Source organism: Zophobas morio, unplaced genomic scaffold (assembly GCF_036711695.1).
Source record: "Zophobas morio isolate AGI-343-1 ecotype UQ-CSIRO unplaced genomic scaffold, CSIRO_AGI_Zmor_V1 ptg000030l, whole genome shotgun sequence".
In the NCBI taxonomy this organism is placed as follows: domain Eukaryota; kingdom Metazoa; phylum Arthropoda; class Insecta; order Coleoptera; family Tenebrionidae; genus Zophobas; species Zophobas morio.
In genome coordinates this window covers 5445356-5472720 of record NW_026972135.1, presented here as the reverse complement: position 1 = coordinate 5472720, position 27365 = coordinate 5445356, and the positions used below count along the sequence as shown (strand labels likewise).

Here is a 27365-nt window from a genome sequence, read left to right as displayed (position 1 = left end):
GTGGTGGTCATTTTTTACCTTCTTTGTGCGATTGGCGTGCGAATTATTCGCAGATTGGATTTGATTGGGCGCCCCCAATTTGGGATTGGATTTGATTGGGCCAGATTGGGCGACACTGTGACCGTCGTTTAAACGTAATATTGAGGCACCCACGGTACGTATCGTTGCCGTAGGATGCAAAATGGTTGCGTAATGTGTTTCTTTACGACTTCTCATCGAAGTGGGTGGTTACGTTCTCCGTCGACCTCCTTATGGGGGTTGCTAATACGCAGGAAAATATTTATGCATTTTTTTTTGAGTATGCTTATCGTCATAAATCCTATCGTGTCGAACACAGAATTTTTTCCCAAAAATATACTCCTGTCGGATAATATTAACACTTAAACCCGCGTAAAAGGGTTGTTTTTTAAAAAAGTTTTATTGTTCGCTATAATGGTGATAATATGTTTGCTTGCGTACCACGTGACCATTGTGGTGGTCATTTTTTACCTTCTTTGTGCGATTGGCGTGCGAATTATTCGCAGATTGGATTTGATTGGGCGCCCCCAATTTGGGATTGGATTTGATTGGGCCAGATTGGGCGACACTGTGACCGTCGTTTAAACGTAATATTGAGGCACCTACGGTCATTATCGTTGCCGTACGATGCAAAATGGTTGCGTAATGTGTTTCTTTACGACTTCTCATCGAAGTGGGTGGTTACGTTCTCCGTCGACTCCCTTATGGGGGTTGCTAATACGCAGGAAAATATTTATGCAATTTTTTTGATTATGCTTATCGTCATAAATCTTACCGTGTCGAACACAGAATTTTTTCCCAAAAATATACTCCGGTCGGACAGTATTAACACTTAAACCCGCGTAAAAGGGTTGTTTTTTAAAAAAGTTTTATTGTTCGCTATAATAGTGATAATATGTTTGCTTGCGTACCACGTGACCATTGTGGTGGTCAATTTTTACCTTCTTTGTACGATTGGCGTGCGAATTATTCGCAGATTGGATTTGATTGGGCGCCCCCAATTTGGGATTGGATTTGATTGGGCCAGATTGGGCGACACTGTGACCGTCGTTTAAACGTAATATTGAGGCACCTACGGTCATTATCGTTGCCGTACGATGCAAAATGGTTGCGTAATGTGTTTCTTTACGACTTCTCATCGAAGTGGGTGGTTACGTTCTCCGTCGACTCCCTTATGGGGGTTGCTAATACGCAGGAAAATATTTATGCCATTTTTTTGATTATGCTTATCGTCATAAATCTTACCGTGTCGAACACAGAATTTTTTCCCAAAAATATACTCCGGTCGGACAGTATTAACACTTAAACCCGCGTAAAAGGGTTGTTTTTTAAAAAAGTTTTATTGTTCGCTATAATGGTGATAATATGTTTGCTTGCGTACCACGTGACCATTGTGGTGGTCATTTTTTACCTTCTTTGTGCGATTGGCGTGCGAATTATTCGCAGATTGGATTTGATTGGGCGCCCCCAATTTGGGATTGGATTTGATTGGGCCAGATTGGGCGACACTGTGACCGCCGTTTAAACGTAATATTGAGGCACCTACGGTCCGTATCGTTGCCGTAAGATGCAAAATGGTTGCGAAATGTGTTTCTTTACGACTTCTCATCGAAGTGGGTGGTGACGTTCTCCGTCGACCCCCTTATGGGGGTTGCTAATACGCAGACAATATTTATGCATTTTTTTTGGTATGCTTATCGCTGTAAACGTTATCGTGTCGAACACAGAATTTTTTCCCAAAAATATACTCTGGTCGGACATTATTAACACTTAAACCCGCGTAAAAGGGTTATTTTTTAAAAAAGTTTTATTGTTCGCTATAATAGTGATAATATGTTTGCTTGCGTACCACGTGACCATTGTGGTGGTCATTTTTTACCTTCTTTGTGCGATTGGCGTGCGAATTATTCGCAGATTGGATTTGATTGGGCGCCCCCAATTTGGGATTGGATTTGATTGGGCCAGATTGGGCGACACTGTGACCGTCGTTTAAACGTGAAATTGAGGCACCTACGGTCCGTATCGTTGCCGTAGGATGCAAAATGGTTCCGTAATGTGTTTCTTTACGACTTCTCATCGAAGTGGGTGGTTACGTTCTCCGTCGACTCCCTTATGGGGGTTGCTAATACGCAGGAAAATATTTATGCAATTTTTTTGATTATGCTTATCGTCATAAATCTTACCGTGTCGAACACAGAATTTTTTCCCAAAAATATACTCCGGTCGGACAGTATTAACACTTAAACCCGCGTAAAAGGGTTGTTTTTTAAAAAAGTTTTATTGTTCGCTATAATAGTGATAATATGTTTGCTTGCGTACCACGTGACCATTGTGGTGGTCAATTTTTACCTTCTTTGTACGATTGGCGTGCGAATTATTCGCAGATTGGATTTGATTGGGCGCCCCCAATTTGGGATTGGATTTGATTGGGCCAGATTGGGCGACACTGTGACCGTCGTTTAAACGTAATATTGAGGCACGTGCGGTCCGTATCGTTGCCGTACGATGCAAAATGGTTGCGTAATGTGTTTCTTTACGACTTCTCATCGAAGTGGGTGGTTACGTTCTCCGTCGACTCCCTTATGGGGGTTGCTAATACGCAGGAAAATATTTATGCCATTTTTTTGATTATGCTTATCGTCATAAATCTTACCGTGTCGAACACAGAATTTTTTCCCAAAAATATACTCCGGTCGGACAGTATTAACACTTAAACCCGCGTAAAAGGGTTGTTTTTTAAAAAAGTTTTATTGTTCGCTATGATGGTGATAATATGTTTGCTTGCGTACCACGTGACCATTGTGGTGGTCATTTTTTACCTTCTTTGTGCGATTGGCGTGCGAATTATTCGCAGATTGGATTTGATTGGGCGCCCCCAATTTGGGATTGGATTTGATTGGGCCAGATTGGGCGACACTGTGACCGCCGTTTAAACGTAATATTGAGGCACCTACGGTCCGTATCGTTGCCGTAAGATGCAAAATGGTTGCGAAATGTGTTTCTTTACGACTTCTCATCGAAGTGGGTGGTGACGTTCTCCGTCGACCCCCTTATGGGGGTTGCTAATACGCAGACAATATTTATGCATTTTTTTTGGTATGCTTATCGCTGTAAACGTTATCGTGTCGAACACAGAATTTTTTCCCAAAAATATACTCTGGTCGGACAGTATTAACACTTAAACCCGCGTAAAAGGGTTATTTTTTAAAAAAGTTTTATTGTTCGCTATAATAGTGATAATATGTTTGCTTGCGTACCACGTGACCATTGTGGTGGTCATTTTTTACCTTCTTTGTGCGATTGGCGTGCGAATTATTCGCAGATTGGATTTGATTGGGCGCCCCCAATTTGGGATTGGATTTGATTGGGCCAGATTGGGCGACACTGTGACCGTCGTTTAAACGTGAAATTGAGGCACCTACGGTCCGTATCGTTGCCGTAGGATGCAAAATGGTTCCGTAATGTGTTTCTTTACGACTTCTCATCGAAGTGGGTGGTTACGTTCTCCGTCGACTCCCTTATGGGGGTTGCTAATACGCAGGAAAATATTTATGCAATTTTTTTGATTATGCTTATCGTCATAAATCTTACCGTGTCGAACACAGAATTTTTTCCCAAAAATATACTCCGGTCGGACAGTATTAACACTTAAACCCGCGTAAAAGGGTTGTTTTTTAAAAAAGTTTTATTGTTCGCTATAATAGTGATAATATGTTTGCTTGCGTACCACGTGACCATTGTGGTGGTCAATTTTTACCTTCTTTGTACGATTGGCGTGCGAATTATTCGCAGATTGGATTTGATTGGGCGCCCCCAATTTGGGATTGGATTTGATTGGGCCAGATTGGGCGACACTGTGACCGTCGTTTAAACGTAATATTGAGGCACGTGCGGTCCGTATCGTTGCCGTAGGATGCAAAATGGTTGCGTAATGTGTTTCTTTACGACTTCTCATCGAAGTGGGTGGTTACGTTCTCCGTCGACTCCCTTATGGGGGTTGCTAATACGCAGGAAAATATTTATGCCATTTTTTTGATTATGCTTATCGTCATAAATCTTACCGTGTCGAACACAGAATTTTTTCCCAAAAATATACTCCGGTCGGACAGTATTAACACTTAAACCCGCGTAAAAGGGTTGTTTTTTAAAAAAGTTTTATTGTTCGCTATGATGGTGATAATATGTTTGCTTGCGTACCACGTGACCATTGTGGTGGTCATTTTTTATCTTCTTTGTGCGATTGGCGTGCGAATTATTCGCAGATTGGATTTGATTGGGCGCCCCCAATTTGGGATTGGATTTGATTGGGCCAGATTGGGCGACACTGTGACCGTCGTTTAAACGTAATATTGAGGCACCTACGGTCCGTATCGTTGCCGTAGGATGCAAAATGGTTGCGTAATGTGTTTCTTTACGACTTCTCATCGAAGTGGGTGGTTACGTTCTCCGTCGACCCCCTTATGGGGGTTGCTAATACGCAGACAATATTTATGCATTTTTTTTTGGTATGCTTATCGCTGTAAACGTTATCGTGTCGAACACAGAATTTTTTCCTAAAAATATACTCCGGTCGGACAGTATTAACACTTAAACCCGCGTAAAAGGGTTGTTTTTTAAAAAAGGTTTATTGTTCGCTATAATAGTGATAATATGTTTGCTTGCGTACCACGTGACCATTGTGGTGGTCATTTTTTACCTGCTTTCTGCGATTGGCGTGCGAATTATTCGCAGATTGGGCGAGATTGGGCGCCCCCAATTTGGGATTGTATTTGATTGGGCCAGATTGGGCGACACTGTGACCGTCGTTTAAACGTAATATTGAGGCACCTACGGTCCGTATCGTTGCCGTAGGATGCATAATGGTTGCGTAATGTGTTTCTTTACGACTTCTGATCGAAGTGGGTGGTTACGTTCTTCGTCGACCTCCTTATGGGGGTTGCTAATACGCAGGAAAATATTTATGCAATTTTTTTGATTACGCTTATCGTCATAAATCTTATCGTGTCGAACACAGAATTTTTTCCCAAAAATATACTCCTCTCGGATAATATTAACACTTAAACCCGCGTAAAAGGGTTGTTTTTTAAAAAAGTTTTATTGTTCGCTATAATAGTGATAATATGTTTGCTTGCGTACCACGTGACCATTGTGGTGGCCTTTTTTTACCGTCTTTGTCCGATTGGCGTGCGGACTACTCGCAGATTGGATTTGATTGGGCGTACCCAATTTAATTTATATTGGGCGATCCCAAAATAATTTAGATTGGATTTGATTGGGCATTTTTAACAGGGATATATATGAGGAATCCATTTGGCAGATTTGTTAAATTCAAATTCTTGAGACCAAAGTTTTGACCAAAATGTTGTTACATCTTGTGAACTTGGTAGTTCACCGGATAATTGAGTTTTGCTTGAATTAGTTAAATGTTGATAGAATAGTTTTTCGTTGTTTAAAAATTTAGTGTTATGAATTTTTCTGAGATGTGATTGTTTGTATCTTTTAAGTCTTTTGCTATATAAGGAAAGCTTTTGTAATAGTGTATCTTTAATTTCGGATAGTGTTGTGTTGTACTCATCGTAATCAGTTTGATGAAAATTATTGTTGGTCAGTATCAAATGCATACATGTCATGATGTGTGGTGTTTTAACTCCTCTAAGGTACTGTGTTATTTGACCCAGTTGTTTTCTAATGTTATTAATTTTATAATTTAACCGTGTTTCCCAATGAGGGGTGGAGGGTATGCGATTGTTGTTTGTATTTATTATGTTATTTTTACATGTGTTAATTTGAATACAAGTTAAAGCTGCACAGTAGATAATTGTATGAAGTTTTTCAAAAGAGATCGAGTTTGTGAGATATTTTGGTAAAATGAAGGAGTTCATTATTTCTACAATTGCCAGAAACTTTTTAGAATAAAACTGGCGGGGAAGTGATTGTCTATCATTTGGTTTTAATTTAGAACATGTTTCGAAAGTTAATTTAAATTGGTCTTCAATTTCATTTTGGAAATTAATGTGAAATTTAAAATTTTTGTTTACAGTTTTGATTAATGTGTCTTCTGTGTTGTAGTACGTGTTTTGTAGATTATCTGTGATGTTAATTTGGTTTTGGATTGTTCTTGATGAATTGTTAAGTGATTTGTCAGTTAATGTGTTGGTAATTTGTGTTACGGTTGTGATCTTATTATGAGGTGTTTTGTTTAATAAATCTTTAGTAAATCTGTCAGTTCGTGTCTCTGGTGTATTTAATATACTACTATTACTATTTTGTGGTATAATTGGGATCTTATTTTGAGATGTTGTTTTTGACAAATTGGTGACAGATGTGTCAGTCAGTAATGTATTTGGTACTGTGTTGTTGATATCTTCAGGTAGTGGATTAATGGTTTTAGAAAGTTCATTTTTTAATTGTTCTAGAGTAAGTTGAGGTATGTAGTTATTTTTAACTATAGCTCTACGTTGATCTGCTAAATTTTGAATGGTAACTGGAAAATTTGGGTACTCACGGCTAAAGGCTTCGTGTAGAGCTGTACGATAATTACTTACATCAGTTTCATTGTTTGTAATTTTATAATATAAGCGCATAATATGTAAATTCATGTCTAGAGACCATTTTTTACACTTTTTTGGTTCTTCTCGTCTTCTAATGGTCTGAGGCTGATTTGTCTGAGAAACATTAGAGACTAATACGTTGTTAATTGTCCTTGTGGTAGTGTTTCCCGAGGTGATGCCACTTGCTCCATCGACCTCTTCGGAGACTGCAGTAATAGGTGTTCGTCGGATTTCGAGTTGAACATTCTCCGTTGTAGGCGAAACAATTTGGTTTAGACTCATTTTTTAGTTGGAAATGTCAGCGTTGACAGTTGATTATGAAAAAAGGAAATTAAGTGCAAATATCGAGTTAAATATGTGGTTTTAATAGTAAATACAGTACCTTGCACTATTATGAGTCCTTTTGAGTCAAATAAAGGTATTGAATCGAGTTTTATCCAAAGATTCCGCCTTCTTAAGAAATTTACGAACAACCAAAGGTCACTTTTTTTTTTTTTTTTTTTTTTTTTTTTTTTTATTATTATATATGTTATATATGACCTTTTAAAATACTAGAAATCGTTTCCCCTCTTTTGAGATTCGAATTGTAGGGGTTCCCCTCATTCCAAATATATCACATATATGACGATAGACGAAGGGGGTAACCCGGAGGTCAGGTCGTCTGTTCCATATGCCGGAGGTAGAGTTCCCTCAAACATATAAGGCGTTTATGACTTCACACCAATTTGACTCCCATTATAATTCAATAGGCCGTCACAACCGGATGTTTTAAACCCGCTCACCGATAGAAAAGACCTTTTCTGGTAAAAGCACAGGGCAGGACTGAGTTTTGTATTTACCGATAACTGCGCCTTTCGATTTTTTTATTTTAAGTAAAAACAAAGTAACTTTGTACTCAATCATTTTTTATTACAGCAAATTAGTTAGAATTTTGACATACACAACTGTTTACTTATTAACTACTACTGCTTATTTATTGATCGAAATAGTCACTGTCATCATCACTCGACTCTTCTAAATTAACAATTAACGGTTTTATCAATCGTGCCCTGTACTGGTCTTTTCCTGAATTTATTCTTCAAGAAGGCACTGTGTTTTGTAGCTCTTCTGCTACAAACCGCATTTCTATTTACAAATATATGTTTTCGGATCATCGGCAAAATTTTTTGCTACAATATTTAGAAAAGTATTTAAAAATAAATTGATACAAAAATACTAATTAAATGGCCTATTATTATTAATTTTTATTTATTTGTCACTATTTAGTGTAAGACAATAATTTTTAAAAATTTTATTTATCTATGTATTTTTTATTAAAAAAAATAAGCTTGATAAACCTGTTTTTATAATTTGTAAATAAATTTAGTTGTGTTATTACACTTCTTTTCAATTTTTGGAGGATATGCAACTGCATATCTCTGCATATCTTATACATACTATTAAACGAGCAAAGTTTATATATATATATATATACGTCAATAATAACTTTTGGCCTCGCGCCAGATTTAGGCAACAAGTAATGGGAGTATATGAAAACCACATCCTAGCCTCAAACCTGTCATATCAGTGTTCAAATTTGTATTTATGGTTGCATCATTTACAACAACCGAATGCTTGACACGTTGTAAAGTAGGTAAATATTTGGAGTTATAGTTTAAACTGTTTTCGAGTAAAAGAAAGAAAAAGTGGTATGAATCAGTTTATTCAGAAACAATTTTTTGGAATTAAAACAGCCACATAGAGGCTGAAGAAATTAAGATAATCAAAGAGAAAAGAAAACAACTTAAAACTAGGAAAGCTTACTTCGTAGTAAGTGCAATTATATTCTATGAACATTTAATACTACTATAAAACACCAAAGTAGATTATTCATATTTCTTTTGAAGTTAGAGATTGCAATTATTAACAAAGTTGACAACGTATGGATAAAGTTAAATATATATCTTTTAGTCAAAAGAGGTGTCTGCATAATTTGTTACAGTGTGTTTGCAGGTATATTTGTACAATGCAGCAGCTGCTGCATTCACTATCCAAATGTAATGTATAAATAATGATTTGTCTGGTGTATGGTGCGGTCTTAAAATTAGGTATTTTTACTATATTTCAATTGGATAAATATTTTTACACATATTTGTAAATTCTCGTGCTTTGCCAGTTTTAGACGTTGGAATTTTAATTATTAGCGTATCGTTTTTGTCTTGAATGCCGTCATTATTTTTCAATTTATCCATTCCACATGCTCCTACAACTTCTAATAAAAAATAAACCTAAAACATAATGATTTATAGACAATGTGATTGACCTTGTTTGAGATCACCTTTAACATCGTGTACATTTAATCACGGGCTTCTGTTAAAAATTTTGGTAAGTCTTCTCTTGTAAATATATTTGATTTCTTGGCAATGTAACCTATATTTTTTGCTTGAAAACTTGGTGTACTTAGATATATCTATGCTGTTTTTTATTAACAGAGTTGACTTTAACTACGACTATGCAGCCCAAAGTGTTAAAGATTTCACAGAATTTGCTTTTTCAGCGAAATACTCGTATGCAATGAGGTGTTCTCCATATATTTTGCATGGTTGTTTCTGCGCAAAAAAAAAAAAAATTCATACCGCTTTTCATAAACTGTGGCTGAGTTTTTAGGTAATAAATTTGATATATTATCTGCCAGTTTTTGCAAGTTCGGTCGAATGCATGTAAACTGCTTGTTATTATTGCTATCCATCTCTATTTTGCAATTGCTGCAGATCTTTCTGCAAGCAAAAATATTAAAAGTGCCGAAAAATAAGAGGTATGCTTCATACTTTCATTTAAAATGGGCATGTAAGCTAATAATCTGTTCTGTAATAATAATAAAAGCTTATTATAGGTTATGTAGATACAAGAAAATTGTTCAAATTCTTCCTTTCCGCATACTCCTACAACTTCGAATAAAAAATATACCTAAAACATTATGTTTTATAGACAATGTGATTGACCTTCTTTGAGATTACCTTTGACATTAGGTACATTAATCACGGGACTCTGTTAAAAATTTTCGTAAGTTTTCTCTTGTAAATATATTTGATTTCTGGGAAACATAACCTATATTTTTTGCTTGAGAACTTGGTGTACTTAGATTATATCTATGCTGTTTTATATTAACAGAGTTGACTTTAACAACGACTATGTAGCCCAAAATGTTGATTTCACAGAATTTTCTTTTTCAGCGAAATACTCGTATGCAAAATGAGATATTCTCCATATAATGTTTTCCATGGTTGTTTCTGCACCGAACAAAAACTTATTACAGGTTATGTGGATACACATTGTTCGCTGCCATAGAATGTCGCTGCACTTCAAGAAATCCGCTGTTGCCATGCAAGGTTGCGACGTTGCGAGATTACGCGCAAATTTAGTTAATAAATTATATTTATAAAATTAATAAACCGGATGTGTTTCTAATAACTAATAAAAAGGGTTATCAAAGAGTATAGAATTACTGCTAAACCGAAAAACAATTTATAACCTTGTAAAATGTAATTGTGGAGGTAGATAATACTAATATGACAACACCGCATTTAATTTCTGTGCCGATTTTTGAACATAGAAAAAGCACATTACTGCGCGATTTCGAAAAAAGAAACATTACTATTTTTTAGCAGCTTTTAACCTCTCTTTTTATATTTCTCCAAGAAAGGCGTACATGTCAATTTTAAAATACCAGTTTAAGTTGGAGTAAGAAATTTACTTTTATGGTTGTGTGTACAGGCACTTCTACAATTAGCAGTACAAGTTTTTGTTAATCTCTTAAATTATTTTTCTACTTATGGAGCCAATCTGGATATTTGCTTAAGGGTGTGCTTTAAATTTTAGGAATTAATATCTTGGAACGTCATGCATCGTTTCCATACATTTTTGAGCTTCTGTTTTATTTTCTAATCACTTGGAATTTCATTTCCAAAAACAAAAATTGTACTTGAAATGATAGATATGAAGCTCATTATTCCGAAACATGTAATTATAAGATCAAATGTTACTATGCATGAAATGTATTATTTGATATAAAGTAACTTTTGATATCGCATTCTTTAGATTTTTTTCATGGGTACTTTACAGTTAATAGTATCACCATGAAATTGTTTCTTAGATTTGTTTTTCTTTCTTCCGGTATTTGAATCACAATTTGATAATCTTAAAACAACGACAATTAATTTAACTTTAGCTTGAGTTGTGAACCTGAAAGTTGTTTTGTATGAATTTGTGTGACAAAAGTGTACTAAAGATGAAAATAATTACTTATACTCTTTTATAATCATTAATTACATTTGTAGCAATTTTTGGCCTCTCGTATTTTATATTATTTTATCCAAGAAACAAGCGAAATTTGAAAAACCAGTTTAATATTTTAATGGAGCAGTAATTATGAACCCAAATGTTGCTATGGATAAAAACTATTATTTGATTTAAATTAACTTTTGGAATCACAGTCTTTGGATTTTTTTCGTAGATACTCCACAGTAAACAACATAATTATAAATCTGTCCCTTTGATTTATTAATTTCTCAATCCGCCGATATTTGAAAGACGATTTGGTATTCTTAAAACAAGGGTTACTAATTTAATGTCCCCTTGGACTGTGAGCCTGAAAGTTGTTTTGTATGAATCCATATGGGGTCAAAGTGTACTAAAGATGAAAAGAATGACTTCGTTTATAGCAACTTTTGGCCTCTCGTGTTTAATATTTCTCCAAGAATGTTTTTAATTTTGTAAGATATTGGGCCAATAAAACATACACAGACAACATTATTTGCAATTCTTCCAACCACCTATGGATTCATAAAATATCAACTTTTGCATCTTTAATTGAAATATTGTTCAATTCTAATCTAAACCATGAAAACTATAATAAAGAACTTCAGTCCATAAAACAAATTGCAATAAATAATGACTTTAAAGTAAAATTAATCCACAATCTAATTGACAAAATAAGATACAAAATTAAAAAAAAAACAATGTTGCTCGTTGTTCAAAACGGACCATGATACTAAGGAAGACATAGGTAGATATTATTTTCTGGATTTTATTGAAACATTATCTTACAAAATTAAAAACATACTAAATAGAGTGAATAAAAATGTTAATATTTCATTTATAAAAATTAATTCAACCAGAAATCAGTTACTGAACAACAAAGATAAAATTACTTAACTAGATAAAGCCGGAGTCTATCAATTACAATTTGAATGTTGAGATTGTGCCTTAAATTTTACGAATCCATATCGTGAAATAATACACCTCATGAATTTCACCGGCTTGTGTTGAAATTTCGGGTTTCCAATTTTAAATTTATTAATCTAGTACTTCGTTCCAAAAACAAAATTGTGCCCGGAATGATGGGTTAATTACCTGTTTTCACATATACGAAGCGCACGAGTCCGAAAGTTACCTAACATGCAATTATGAGGCTAAATGTTGCTATGGATGAAAACTATTATTTGACTTAAAGTAACTTTTGGCATCACAGTCTTTAGATCTTTTTTCATAGGTATTTTACACTTAACAACATCATTATGAATTTATTTCTTAGATTTATTTCTCAATCCACCAATATTTGTCTTAACCTCATTGAAAATGTTTCGTCTTATGGAAAAAATCTGAATCTTTACACTTGGGGGTGTGCCTGAATATATAGCACCGAATATTGATTCACATGAATTTTACTGCCTCGATTTGACCAAATTTTGGGTTTCCGATTTTAGATTTAATCATGTTCCTAGTACTTTAAGATATGTTAGCACATGAGTCCGAAATTATGAGGCCAAAAGTTTCTATGGATGAAAGCCATTATTTGATTTAAAGTAACTTTTGGCATCACAATCTTTAGATTTTTTTAATAGTTACTTCACAATTAATAACACAATTATGACTTTTTCTTTTAGGTTTATTTCTCTTATCTGTTATTAAAATAACTGCTATTAAGTTAATTTTAGCTTGGGTTGTAAGTTTGAAAGTTGTTTTCTACGATTCTGTGAGGCCAAAGTCTACAAAAGAAGAAAGTAATTTTAGGTTAGATGGTTAAACATTCAGCCAATTATTTGTTTTTATTTATACTACTTAAAAAATTTAAATTATCACTTTAACTTTGAATAAAAAAATATTTTTATGAATGAGTCTACAGATACTTCTACCATTCACAGTCTAATTTTGTCTTAACTTCATACAAAATGTTTCGTATTATTGAAAAAATCTGAATCTTTACACTTGGGGGTGTGCCTGATTATATAGCACCGAATATTGATTCACATGAATTTTACTGCCTCGATTTGTCCAAATTTTGGGTCTCCGATTTTAGATTTATTCATGTACCTTGTACTTTACTGTATGTTAGCACATGAGTCCGAAAGTTATTCGTCATGTAATTATGAGGCCAAAAGTTTCTATGGATGATTGCCATTATTTGATTTAAAGTAACTTTTGGCATCACAATCATTAGATTTTTTTAATCGTTACTTCACAATTAATAACACAATTATGACTTTTTCTTGTAGGTTTATTTCTCTTATTTGTCATTAAAATAACTGCTATTAAGTTAATTTTAGCTTGGGTTGTAAGTTTGAAAGTTGTTCTCTACGATTCTGTGAGGCCAAAGTCTACAAAAGATGAAAATAATTTTAGGTTAGATAGTTCAACATTCAGCCAATTATTTATTTTTATTTATACTATTTTCGTGTGGTATAGCAAGAATAATGGTCAAAAATCAAGTATTTTAGGATCAAAAAACGGCACATCATTTTCCAGATAATATTAACACTAATAAGTCTAAAAATCTAACCAAATATTGACTTTTTTAAAGTGTTATAAGTTTACTGACGAGGTGGCTGAGAAAGGGGATGAACCCTGAAACTGCTATCACCAAAATAGTATAAATAAAAATAAATAATTGGTTGATTGCAGAACTACATAAACCAACTTTATACCCACGCTAATATGGAAACACACATATCAAAATAATTAGCTCATTTATAGCAACTTTCGAACTCTCGTATTTTATATTTGTCTAAGTAGCAAGTACTTAAAAAATTTAAATTATCACTTTAACTTTAAATAAAAAAATATTTTTATGAATGCGTCTACAGATTCTTCTACCATTCACAGTCTAATTTTGTCTTAACTGCATACAAAATGTTTCGTATTATGGAAAAAATCTGAATCTTTACACTTGGGGGTGTGCCTGAATATATAGCACCGAATATTGATTCACATGAATTTTACTGCCTCGATTTGACCAAATTTTGGGTTTCCGATTTTAGATTTATTCATGTACCTTGTACTTTAATGTGTGTTAGCACATGAGTCCGAAAGTTATTCGTCATGTAATTATGAGGCCAAAAGTTTCTATGGATGAAAGCCATTATTTGATTTAAAGTAACTTTTGGCATCACAATCTTTAGATTTTTTTAATAGTTACTTCATAATTAATAACACAATTATGACTTTTTCTTGTAGGTTTATTTCTCTTATTTGTTATTAAAATAACTGCGATTAAGTTAATTTTAGCTTGGGTTGTAAGTTTGAAAGTTGTTCTCTACGATTCTGTGAGGCCAAAGTCTACAAAAGATGAAAATAATTTTAGGTTAGATAGTTCAACATTCAGCCAATTATTTATTTTTATTTATATTATTTTAGTGTGGTATAGCAAGAATAATGGTCAAAAATCAAGTATTTTAGGATCAAAAAACGGCACATCAATTTCCAGATAATATTAACACTAATAAGTCTAAAAATCTAACCAAATATTGACATTTTTAATGTGTTATAAGTCTACTGACGAGGTGGCTGAGAAAGGGGATGAACCCTGAAACTGGTATCACCAAAATAGTATAAATAAAAATAAATAATTGGTTGATTGCAGAACTACCTAACCCAACTTTATACCCACGCTAATATGGAAACACACATATCAAAATAATTGGCTCATTAATAGCAACTTTGGACCTGTCGTCCTTTATATTTGGCTAAGTAGCAAGTATTTAAAAATTGTAAATTATCACTTTAACTTTGAATAAAAAATATTTTTATGAATGCGTCTGCAGATTCTTCTACCATTAACAGTCTAATTTTGTCTTAACTTCATACAAAATGTTTCGTATTATGGAAAAAATCTGAATATTTACACTTGGGGGTGTGCCTGAATATATAGCACCGAATATTGATTCACATGAATTTTACTACCTCGATTTGACCAAATTTTGGGTTTCCGATTTTAGATTTATTCATGTACCTTGTACTTTAATGTATGTTAGCACATGAGTCCGAAAGTTATTCGTCATGTAATTATGAGGCCAAAAGTTTCTATGGATGAAAGCCATTATTTGATTTAAAGTAACTTTTGGCATCATAATCTTTAGATTTTTTTTAATAGTTACTTCACAATTAATAATACAATTATGACTTTTTCTCGTAGGTTTATTTCTCTTATTTGTTACTAAAATAACTGCTGTTAAATTAATTTCAGCTTGGGTTGTAAGTTTGAAAGTTGTTTTCTACGATTCTGTGAGGCCGAATTGTACAAAAGATGAAAATAATTTTAGGCTAGATAGTTCACCACTCTGCCAATTATTTATTTTTATTTATACTATTTTGGTGTGATATAGCAATAATAATGGTCAACAATCAAGGATTTTAGGCTCAAAAAACGGCAGATCAAATTCCTGATAATATTAACACTAATAAGTCTAAAAATTTAACCAAATATTGACTTTTTTAAAGTGTTATAGGTTTACTGACGAGGTGGCTGAGGAAGGGGATGAACCCTGAAACTGGTATCACCAAAAGTAGTATAAATAAAAATAAATAATTGGTTGATTGCAGAACTCTACCTAACCCAAATTTATACCCACGCTAATATGGAAACAAACATGTCAAAATAATTAGCTCATTTATAGCAACTTTGGACCTGTCGTCCTTTATATTTGGCTAAGTAGCAAGTATTTAAAAAAATTTAAATTATCTCTTTAACTTTGAATAAAAAATATTTTTATGAATGCGTCTACAGATACTTCTACCATTCACAGTCGTAATTTTGTTTTAACTTCATACAAAATGTTTGGTTTTATGGAAAAAATCTGAATCTTTACACTTGGGGGTGTGCCTGAATATATAGCACCGAATATTGATTCACATGAATTTTACTGCCTCGATTTGACCAAATTTTGGGTTTCCGATTTTAGATTTATTCATGTACCTTGTACTTTAATGTATGTTAGCACATGAGTCCGAAAGTTATTCGTCATGTAATTATGAGGCCAAAAGTTTCTATGGATGAAAGCCATTATTTGATTTAAAGTAACTTTTGGCATCACAATCTTTAGATTTTTTTAATAGTTACTTCATAATTAATAACACAATTATGACTTTTTCTTGTAGGTTTATTTCTCTTATTTGTTATTAAAATAACTGCTATTAAGTTAATTTTAGCTTGGGTTGTAAGTTTGAAAGTTGTTTTCTACGATTCTGTGAGGCCAAAGTCTACAAAAGATGAAAATAATTTTAGGTTAGATAGTTCAACACTCTGCCAATTATTTATTTTTATTTATACTATTTTCGTGTGGTATAGCAAGAATAATGGTCAACAATCAAGTATTTTAGGCTCAAAAAACGGCAGATCAAATTCCTGATAATATTAACACTAATAAGTCTAAAAATTTAACCAAATATTGACTTTTTTAAAGTGTTATAGGTTTACTGACGAGGTGGCTGAGGAAGGGGATGAACCCTGAAACTGGTATCACCAAAATAGTATAAATAAAAATAAATAATTGGTTGATTGCAGAACTACCTAACCCAACTTTATACCCACGCTAATATGGAAACAAACATATCAAAATAATTGGCTCATTAATAGCAACTTTGGACCTGTCGTCCTTTATATTTGGCTAAGTAGCAAGTATTTAAAAAATGTAAATTATCACTTTAACTTTGAATAAAAAATATTTTTATGAATGCGTCTACAGATACTTCTACCATTCACAGTCTAATTTTGTTTTAACTTCATACAAAATATTTCGTATTATGGAAAAAATCTGAATCTTTACACTTGGGGGTGTGCCTGAATATATAGCACCGAATATTGATTCACATGAATTTTACTGCCTCGATTTGACCAAATTTTGGGTTTCCGATTTTAGATTTATTTATGTACCTTGTACTTTAATGTATGTTAGCACATGAGTCCGAAAGTTATTCGTCATGTAATTATGAGGCCAAAAGTTTCTATGGATGAAAGCCATTATTTGATTTAAAGTAACTTTTGGCATCACAATCTTTAGATTTTTTTAATAGTTACTTCATAATTAATAACACAATTATGACTTTTTCTTGTAGGTTTATTTCTCTTATTTGTTATTAAAATAACTGCGATTAAGTTAATTTTAGCTTGGGTTGTAAGTTTGAAAGTTGTTCTCTACGATTCTGTGAGGCCAAAGTCTACAAAAGATGAAAATAATTTTAGGTTAGATAGTTCAACATTCAGCCAATTATTTATTTTTATTTATACTATTTTCGTGTGGTATAGCAAGAATAATGGTCAAAAATCAAGTATTTTAGGATCAAAAAACGGCACATCAATTTCCAGATAATATTAACACTAATAAGTCTAAAAATCTAACCAAATATTGACATTTTTAATGTGTTATAAGTCTACTGACGAGGTGGCTGAGAAAGGGGATGAACCCTGAAACTGGTATCACCAAAATAGTATAAATAAAAATAAATAATTGGTTGATTGCAGAACTACCTAACCCAACTTTATACCCACGCTAATATGGAAACACACATATCAAAATAATTAGCTCATTTATAGCAACTTTCGAACTCTCGTATTTTATATTTGTCTAAGTAGCAAGTACTTAAAAAATTTAAATTATCACTTTAACTTTGAATAAAAAAATATTTTTATGAATGCGTCTGCAGATTCTTCTACCATTAACAGTCTAATTTTGTCTTAACTTCATACAAAATGTTTCGTATTATGGAAAAAATCTGAATATTTACACTTGGGGGTGTGCCTGAATATATAGCACCGAATATTGATTCACATGAATTTTACTACCTCGATTTGACCAAATTTTGGGTTTCCGATTTTAGATTTATTCATGTACCTTGTACTTTAATGTATGTTAGCACATGAGTCCGAAAGTTATTCGTCATGTAATTATGAGGCCAAAAGTTTCTATGGATGAAAGCCATTATTTGATTTAAAGTAACTTTTGGCATCATAATCTTTAGATTTTTTTTAATAGTTACTTCACAATTAATAATACAATTATGACTTTTTCTCGTAGGTTTATTTCTCTTATTTGTTATTAAAATAACTGCTGTTAAATTAATTTCAGCTTGGGTTGTAAGTTTGAAAGTTGTTTTCTACGAGTCTGTGAGGCCAAAGTCTACAAAAGATGAAAATAATTTTAGGTTAGATAGTTCAACACTCTGCCAATTATTTATTTTTATTTATACTATTTACATGTGGTATAGCAAGAATAATGGTCAACAATCAAGTATTTTAGGCTCAAAAAACGGCAGATCAAATTCCTGATAATATTAACACTAATAAGTCTAAAAATTTAACCAAATATTGACTTTTTTAAAGTGTTATAGGTTTACTGACGAGGTGGCTGAGGAAGGGGATGAACCCTGAAACTGGTATCACCAAAATTAGTATAAATAAAAATAAATAATTGGTTGATTGCAGAACTCTACCTAACCCAAATTTATACCCACGCTAATATGGAAACAAACATGTCAAAATAATTAGCTCATTTATAGCAACTTTGGACCTGTCGTCCTTTATATTTGGCTAAGTAGCAAGTATTTAAAAAAATTTAAATTATCTCTTTAACTTTGAATAAAAAATATTTTTATGAATGCGTCTACAGATACTTCTACCATTCACAGTCGTAATTTTGTTTTAACTTCATACTAAATGTTTGGTTTTATGGAAAAAATCTGAATCTTTACACTTGGGGGTGTGCCTGAATATATAGCACCGAATATTGATTCACATGAATTTTACTGCCTCGATTTGACCAAATTTTGGGTTTCCGATTTTAGATTTATTCATGTACCTTGTACTTTAATGTATGTTAGTACATGAGTCCGAAAGTTATTCGTCATGTAATTATGAGGCCAAAAGTTTCTATGGATGAAAGCCATTATTTGATTTAAAGTAACTTTTGGCATCACAATCTTTAGATTTTTTTAATAGTTACTTCATAATTAATAACACAATTATGACTTTTCCTTGTAGGTTTATTTCTCTTATTTGTTATTAAAATAACTGCTATTAAGTTAATTTTAGCTTGGGTTGTAAGTTTGAAAGTTGTTTTCTACGATTCTGTGAGGCCAAAGTCTACAAAAGATGAAAATAATTTTAGGTTAGATAGTTCAACACTCTGCCAATTATTTATTTTTATTTATACTATTTTCGTGTGGTATAGCAAGAATAATGGTCAACAATCAAGTATTTTAGGCTCAAAAAACGGCAGATCAAATTCCTGATAATATTAACACTAATAAGTCTAAAAATTTAACCAAATATTGACTTTTTTAAAGTGTTATAGGTTTACTGACGAGGTGGCTGAGGAAGGGGATGAACCCTGAAACTGGTATCACCAAAATAGTATAAATAAAAATAAATAATTGGTTGATTGCAGAACTACCTAACCCAACTTTATACCCACGCTAATATGGAAACAAACATATCAAAATAATTGGCTCATTAATAGCAACTTTGGACCTGTCGTCCTTTATATTTGGCTAAGTAGCAAGTATTTAAAAAATGTAAATTATCACTTTAACTTTGAATAAAAATATTTTTATGAATGCGTCTACAGATACTTCTACCATTCACAGTCTAATTTTGTTTTAACTTCATACAAAATGTTTCGTATTATGGAAAAAATCTGAATCTTTACACTTGGGGGTGTGCCTGAATATATAGCACCGAATATTGATTCACATGAATTTTACTGCCTCGATTTGACCAAATTTTGGGTTTCCGATTTTAGATTTATTTATGTACCTTGTACTTTAATGTATGTTAGCACATGAGTCCGAAAGTTATTCGTCATGTAATTATGAGGCCAAAAGTTTCTATGGATGAAAGCCATTATTTGATTTAAAGTAACTTTTGGCATCACAATCTTTAGATTTTTTTAATAGTTACTTCATAATTAATAACACAATTATGACTTTTTCTTGTAGGTTTATTTCTCTTATTTGTTATTAAAATAACTGCGATTAAGTTAATTTTAGCTTGGGTTGTAAGTTTGAAAGTTGTTCTCTACGATTCTGTGAGGCCAAAGTCTACAAAAGATGAAAATAATTTTAGGTTAGATAGTTCAACATTCAGCCAATTATTTATTTTTATTTATACTATTTTCGTGTGGTATAGCAAGAATAATGGTCAAAAATCAAGTATTTTAGGATCAAAAAACGGCACATCAATTTCCAGATAATATTAACACTAATAAGTCTAAAAATCTAACCAAATATTGACATTTTTAATGTGTTATAAGTCTACTGACGAGGTGGCTGAGAAAGGGGATGAACCCTGAAACTGGTATCACCAAAATAGTATAAATAAAAATAAATAATTGGTTGATTGCAGAACTACCTAACCCAACTTTATACCCACGCTAATATGGAAACAAACATATCAAAATAATTGGCTCATTAATAGCAACTTTGGACCTGTCGTCCTTTATATTTGGCTAAGTAGCAAGTATTTAAAAAATGTAAATTATCACTTTAACTTTGAATAAAAAATATTTTTATGAATGCGTCTACAGATACTTCTACCATTCACAGTCTAATTTTGTTTTAACTTCATACAAAATGTTTCGTATTATGGAAAAAATCTGAATCTTTACACTTGGGGGTGTGCCTGAATATATAGCACCGAATATTGATTCACATGAATTTTACTGCCTCGATTTGACCAAATTTTGGGTTTCCGATTTTAGATTTATTTATGTACCTTGTACTTTAATGTATGTTAGCACATGAGTCCGAAAGTTATTCGTCATGTAATTATGAGGCCAAAAGTTTCTATGGATGAAAGCCATTATTTGATTTAAAGTAACTTTTGGCATCACAATCTTTAGATTTTTTTAATAGTTACTTCATAATTAATAACATAATTATGACTTTTTCTTGTAGGTTTATTTCTCTTATTTGTTATTAAAATAACTGCTATTAAGTTAATTTTAGCTTGGGTTGTAAGTTTGAAAGTTGTTTTCTACGATTCTGTGAGGCCGAATTGTACAAAAGATGAAAATAATTTTAGGCTAGATAGTTCACCACTCTGCCAATTATTTATTTTTATTTATACTATTTTGGTGTGATATAGCAATAATAATGGTCAACAATCAAGGATTTTACAATTTACTTCTTTTATCGCATCCCCTTTGCTCCAGCCTTACTCCGCTCTTTTCCACTCCTTTCATCCACCCTGCTTCTCTTCCATCTTCATTCAATATTTCTGTTATACTTTCCTTTTTTCTTTAATTTCGCTCTAGTCTTGTAGCATGTATTCTAAAGTCTCTTGCACTTCTCCACACATCCTATATATTCTTCTGCTTTCGCTTAAGCAAAAGTTATTGTTTCTTTCTTCATGTCCACCCCTCTGTCTAGCAATTACTTTTTCTCCTTCGTTCTTTCTCTCTCTAGGTACCTTGGCGTTGTTTCTGATATTATCTTTAGACGAGTATAACCCCCATTGTACCTAGGTTCCTTTATACTCGCCATTGGACATATTTGTCCTTGTTGCCACTTTCGAGGAGACCTTTACTTTTCCACATCTCATTCATTATTTCACACAGTCTTTCAATCAAATCATCCGTTCTAAACGTCCATACATCATTTACCAATCCATTCCTCCCTGGTCTTTTCCCTCTTTTCGACCCTCCAACTTGTTTCCATATTTTTTCCACTGTAATGTTCGGCCATTCTTTCTCTCTCAGCATTCTCGGTTTAACTCTTTTGCGCTACAGTACTCTCATTTCCACTCATTAGTTTCATGAAATGGTACTTCCATTGTATTATTAGCATTTCTTCACTGATCATGTTTTTGTTTTTCCTTATTTTGGTTCTTGCTCTGATTTTATGGCTTTTATTTTATTTCTTCTTTCGGAATCTCTTCTTTTTTTTATTCACACCGACCTGTTATTATTTCTTGCTGGACAGTACTCTTCTTTTTTATCTTTCCCTTTTTACACCTTCGTAAACATTTTCTTTCTTATGTTTTTAAATCTCTGCATCTATTAACCCGCCATTTGTTTCTCTTTTCTGATTTCTTCGTTATAAATGCTTTTCTTATTGCTGCTTTTTCAGTTGTTATTTTTAATTCTTCTATTTTATTTTAGCTTACTTCTTTTGAATTCAATTTCCAACATCTTTTATAATGCTCAGTTCCCTTCTCCTTTTTATCTACTTCCTTATTTGTGACTCCGACTTTTCTACTTCTATCCCTCAATTTTACTTCTTATAGCATGTGGTCGGAATCAATTCTTTCTCCTAATTTAAATGTTTCGGCTTCTTCATCAGCTACTGGGTTACATATACAGGTAAATTCTTTATCTTCATCCCCCTCCTTCACCCCATTCAAGACTACCAAACTCTTTCTTCAATTAATTTCCATAGAAATTTTCTGTCTTTATTTAAAATTTTATCTTTAGATTTTTCTGTGCGTTCTCCGCTATATTCCCTGCTTTTGTTGCCTATTTTGGCGTTAAAACCATCTCCTATCAGAAGAAATTCTTCGTTAGACTCTTCAATTTTTTCTTAAATTTTTTTCTTCAAATTTTTTGTAATTCCAATGCAATACAATATGCAAATTCTTTTTTTCTTTTATCTTTCTTTCCACTATGCGTTCCACTTCTATTACCCGCTCTTCGATTTGTTTTATATCTTTTGTCACCCCTGTTATGGATCCCCCACTTGCTTCACCCTCAACTTTTCCTTTTTCCTTGTTCAATTTATTCCCCTTACTCTTTAGTATCCATGTTTCTGTTAATCACACAAAATCAAAATTTTATGTACTCATTAAATAAATTCTGTTTATTTTTCTTAATAATGCAATATTTCAAACAAGCAATTTTAAACCCCATTTGTCCTCCCCGCTTTTCTTTTCCATTCCCTCTCTATTTTTTTTATAATTACCACCCCTTCTCTTTATGCTTCCTTGCTAAGTTAATTCCAACTCTCTTTGTAAAATTTTTCATCCAAATTTCCCTGTCTTCATTCCATGTCCTCAACTTTCCGTTTCTTACATTCTATAGCTGTTGTGTATCTTTTTTTTTTATTTCTTACTCTCTAACTTCTTTCTGAATTTTTGGCTCTTCTACTGTCCAATTGTTTTCAGTTGCTTTATATTTTCTTTAATTTTAGATAAATTTCCAACATTCTTCTGGAAATTACTACCTTCAAACAACTTCCCGCATTTATATAAAACCTAGTCATAATATTAGCTTTGTTAAGTAAATCATCTATGCAACCAACTTTTATACTTAACAATCTTTTCTCAAACCAAAATTGTTAAAATTACTGTTAAAAGATGTCACTGGATATGCGTGAGTCCAAATGTTACGTTGAATGTGTGAGTCACTTCGGCCTCAAAAGCTACGGCGAGGCCGAAACTTCCAATTTGAGCCCAAAAGTATATATACGTGAGAGAATTTGAGGTCGAAAGTTATCATTAACATATATATATTTATATATATATATATATATATATATGTAATGGGTTTCTCGAAAACGGCTCTAACGATTTCGATGAAATTTACAGGTTAGGGGTTTTTTGGGTCAAAAAATCGATTGATCATAGTTTTAACTTCTGAAAATTACAGCTTCATGCATTTTCAGCAATTTTCAGGCAGTGAATTATATTTGTTGCTAGGCAACATCAGATGACACTACACGAACATGAGATTGTTTTATATGAGAAGTTTGGGTGACAGTCTGACAGTACGTTTGACGTACCTTTTTATCTTCAATTGTACGTACCGAAACATACTCCACTGTATAGAGGACGTTAGAATTCACCTTCTGAGGTGAGAAAACTAAACAGTGAGCGGATAAAAGTCACACGAAAGTGCGTTGAATTGAGGTAATGTTGTCAAGCATTCATTTCAGAGGTTCCACGGTCGGAGTCAATATGTGCTCGTTTTCCGAGATGGGACCGTGTTATTTGAGTTTTCGGACTCAACGTTTCGCACACTTTCGTAAGTGGCATCTTCGGGAGCAGGGTTGAGATTGAGAAATTAGGAATAACGCAAAAGAGCACGGTAACTCAATATGTTAACCACACCAGAGGCGAAACTCTTCTGGCAGTAAGAATGTGGTTGTGACCTTTTTCTAGAGTCGAGAGAGAGAACTAGGAAAAAGAAAAGAACGACAGAGAGAGAACTTGGGTAACAAATGAGATTTTAATAAATGTCAAACAATAATTCCAGTTTTTTTTTCTTTAATCTCTACATGTCACTCATCAGTATTTAAAACAAAGACTGCTTATGGAATTTCTTTTTTAATGTGTATTTTTAAGTAGCGCGTGTACTTCAAAATGCATACTATACGCATATTTATCTGTCCTAATCTGATCTAATACTACCAAACGAGCCGAGTGAAGCTCGGTCAACCAGATATTATTAATAAAGTTACACCATATTTGCACAAATTTCATGCATATTACATGATCATATTTCTCAAAATTTTGCTGCATACTTTTCGCTCTCTAGTCATGTATTATTTTTAATATAACAGCAATATGAATGTACCCTCTGGATTTCAAACAAAAGACGGTGACATCGTCAAAATTATTTGATTTATCAAAAAATTTAGTGGACCAGTTTTCTATGATTGCGATCGTACTTATGAAAGATTTTATGTTTTTTGCTTTCAGTATCTTAATAATATTTTCAAATGTGCAGAATAATGATTAAATAATTAAGGTACGGAAGAAACGTTAAAAACAAAATTACTCTTAGTCCGGTCCTTCGCGTCTCGGCCGTCCCTGGCACGTGGCATGGTTTACATTTACTAAGCTTTATGAAGGGTCGGCTGTAAAGTACTTTAAACGTCAAAGCTATAAACGCCTTATAGGTTTGAGGAAACTATAACAACTTAACAGGTATCAGTATGTTCATAAAATGGGCTTTTCCGCACATTTTTCGAGCATTTTTCAGGCAGTTTGGCATATTTTGTGCACTTTCGCACTGGTGCCAAACTACCATCGCACCAACTCGGCATTTCGGCACGAGATTTGGCAACATGTAAGTTATCGACAAACATGCAACAGAAAATCATTAATTGCAAACAGAGTTTCTTCTTCCCACAGGTAGATGGCAATATGAGAATTATTCATCGTAAGCAAAATCAGAAAATAGTGAATAATGCCAAAGTTCGGCGGGCGTAAGTTTTTAACTTCCACCACTAGTCCTCGGTCCAGGTACAATTTATATTGCAGAAATACTTTGTTTTGAGAAATGTGAAAATTTGAACCAAATACTGCGTAGTACTAAGTGTAGAATGCTCAAAATTTTCTTACGTATAACGCAAGGCCTTTTGTTGTAGAAAACCAGTTCTTTTTTAAATTTATAATTTTGCGCAAAAAAAATGCGAAACTGCCTGTTGAATTTGTAGATAACGTACGCTTGTAACACTCAGATTGGCACACACGTACACACCGGTCACCATAAGCAAAATACGAAAATAATGACACTTAATAACACATTTACCTCCATAATACCCCCTGTGTGCTAAAGATGGCAATTCCCGTTTGAATTGGGCTGTTGATAGATGAAAAATTTTTAGCATGTCCAGATACAATCTATACTGCAAAAATTGTTTCTTTAAAAAAAAAAGAGTAAATGCTGCAGTGTAATGTGCCCAGAATAATATTACGCTTAACACAAGAACTTTTATTGTTGGAAACCACGTTTTTTGGATTTACAATGTTGTGTAAAAATTAAAATCATTCGAAACTGCCTGTTAAATGCGTACCGTACGCACGTAACAAGCATTTTGGCACACACATATATACCTACCCGTTAGTGCAGCAAATTTCGAAAATTATGACGATTTATGATGTTTTTACTTCCCTAATATACCATTGACAAGGCTAATGCCAACGTAAGTAGTAACAATGGACTGGAAATAATAGTAAAATTATTATTTCTAAAAAAATGTAATTATGTAGAAGAGCAGTACAAAAAATTATGTACATAACTTACGCCAAAACCGAGTAGCATAATTCGCTTACATGCAGCTCTCCGGCTACTCGGAACTTTTGGCGATTGTAATGTAAACAAAAACCTATTTCTTCGTGTTCTAGGGGCCACTAAAATCGAAAAAAACATAAAAGTAGAGAACCGGCTGAAGGATTCGATTACAATACCTCCTTCAGTTACATTCGAGGAGTAAAAAAAAATGGTTTTTAACAATAAAAGTTTTGGTGTTAGCCTACGAACATTCTGAGCACGTTACACTTAGTATTAGGCAGTATTTGCTTCATTTTATCAACAACATGGAATGTCTGCAGTATTGATTGCATCTGTGCAAGATAAGTGGTTTTTAATATCTCAACAGATCAATTCAAGCGGTAATTCAAATTTTTAACAAACAATTCTAGTACTGGGAACCAAAGGCATAATTAATTTTAATACTTTTCGTATTTTGATGACTTTGACAGGCATTTTCTTGTATGCCAAACTGCCTGTTGCATGTATACGGTACGCAATTAACAGGCAGTTTCGCATGACTTTTATTTTTTTCTAAAATATTTAATCATTCAAAAGTATCCAAGATGGCTGACGGTGCGGACACGCAAATTTCGCTCCGCTGTGGAGAATGTAAAATCAAGGTTATAAAAGGACCTAAGTGTGTATCTTGTGGTTCAATATTTCATCTAAGTTGTGCTAAGTTACTAAATAGAGTGAAATTTATAAATGATTACTTAATTAAATGCTGTGATTCAAGTGATAATCAAGTAAATGATGTTGAATTTCCTTCTGCTGATTTGTCCATACCGCTGAGTGAGTCCCAAGAAATCAAGTACTTGAAAAGAATTATAACCGAGAAAGACATTGTGATAAACCAGCTTTGTGAACATAACTCTTTACTAAAAGACCATATTAGTTCTCTAAATATACTTGAAAAATTCAGTGGTCTTATCAATGATTCGAGTTCTTCTGCAAGTAAAAACGTTAAGTCCGATAAGGCAAATCAAGGGGATCGTTCGCAATTGCAAATTAAGTCAAAAGCATATGTCAACCCCAAGGTGACGGACCCAGGTGTAAACATGGCCTTAAATCAGTTGCCTACTAACTCTGAAAACGAAACTCTCCCTTCGGAAACGACACATGCCGCTGGTCTGAGTTTATCTCTCACTACGAGTGATGATCTAAATACAAAACAAAATCTTCATGAATTGGAAGAACTTCAGAAAACTGTAATGAACTCAATAATTGATATTAACAACGATGTAAGTAACTCTCATCCAATCGAAGATTTGGTCAGTAATAATCAATTCAAAGAAGTCGTATACAAGAAAAAAAGAAATGTTACCAAAAGTAACGCCAGGGAGTCAGAGGCTAATCCTAAGAAGTCTGTCGATTTTTTTTCTACCGGCCTCACTCAAAACAAGACTAAACCAATTATCGGCACTTCAAACAACAGAAAACTCATAAGTGTTCTCAAAAAGTCTACTATCTCTATACATCTAAGTCGCCTTGTCCCTGCCACAACTGAACGAGATAT

General features: G+C 33.1%; 1 protein-coding gene and 1 long non-coding RNA gene across 5 annotated transcripts in view; both read right to left on the bottom strand.

Moving 5' to 3' along the window:
* LOC135138742 (uncharacterized) overlaps window positions 1-27365 on the bottom strand; it is a 340017-nt gene that overhangs the window by 163663 nt on the left and 148989 nt on the right. The gene's annotated exons all lie outside the window — the stretch shown is intronic.
* Window positions 8256-12162, bottom strand: LOC135138378 (uncharacterized). Of its 2 annotated transcripts, XR_010282032.1 has the most exons (4): window positions 9566-12162; window positions 9377-9515; window positions 8887-9325; window positions 8256-8836 (listed from the first exon to the last, which is right to left on the bottom strand). It is a non-coding gene; the product is annotated as an uncharacterized LOC135138378 (long non-coding RNA). The 2 variants fall into 2 exon arrangements; XR_010282031.1 differs by having other exon boundaries at window positions 8887-9515.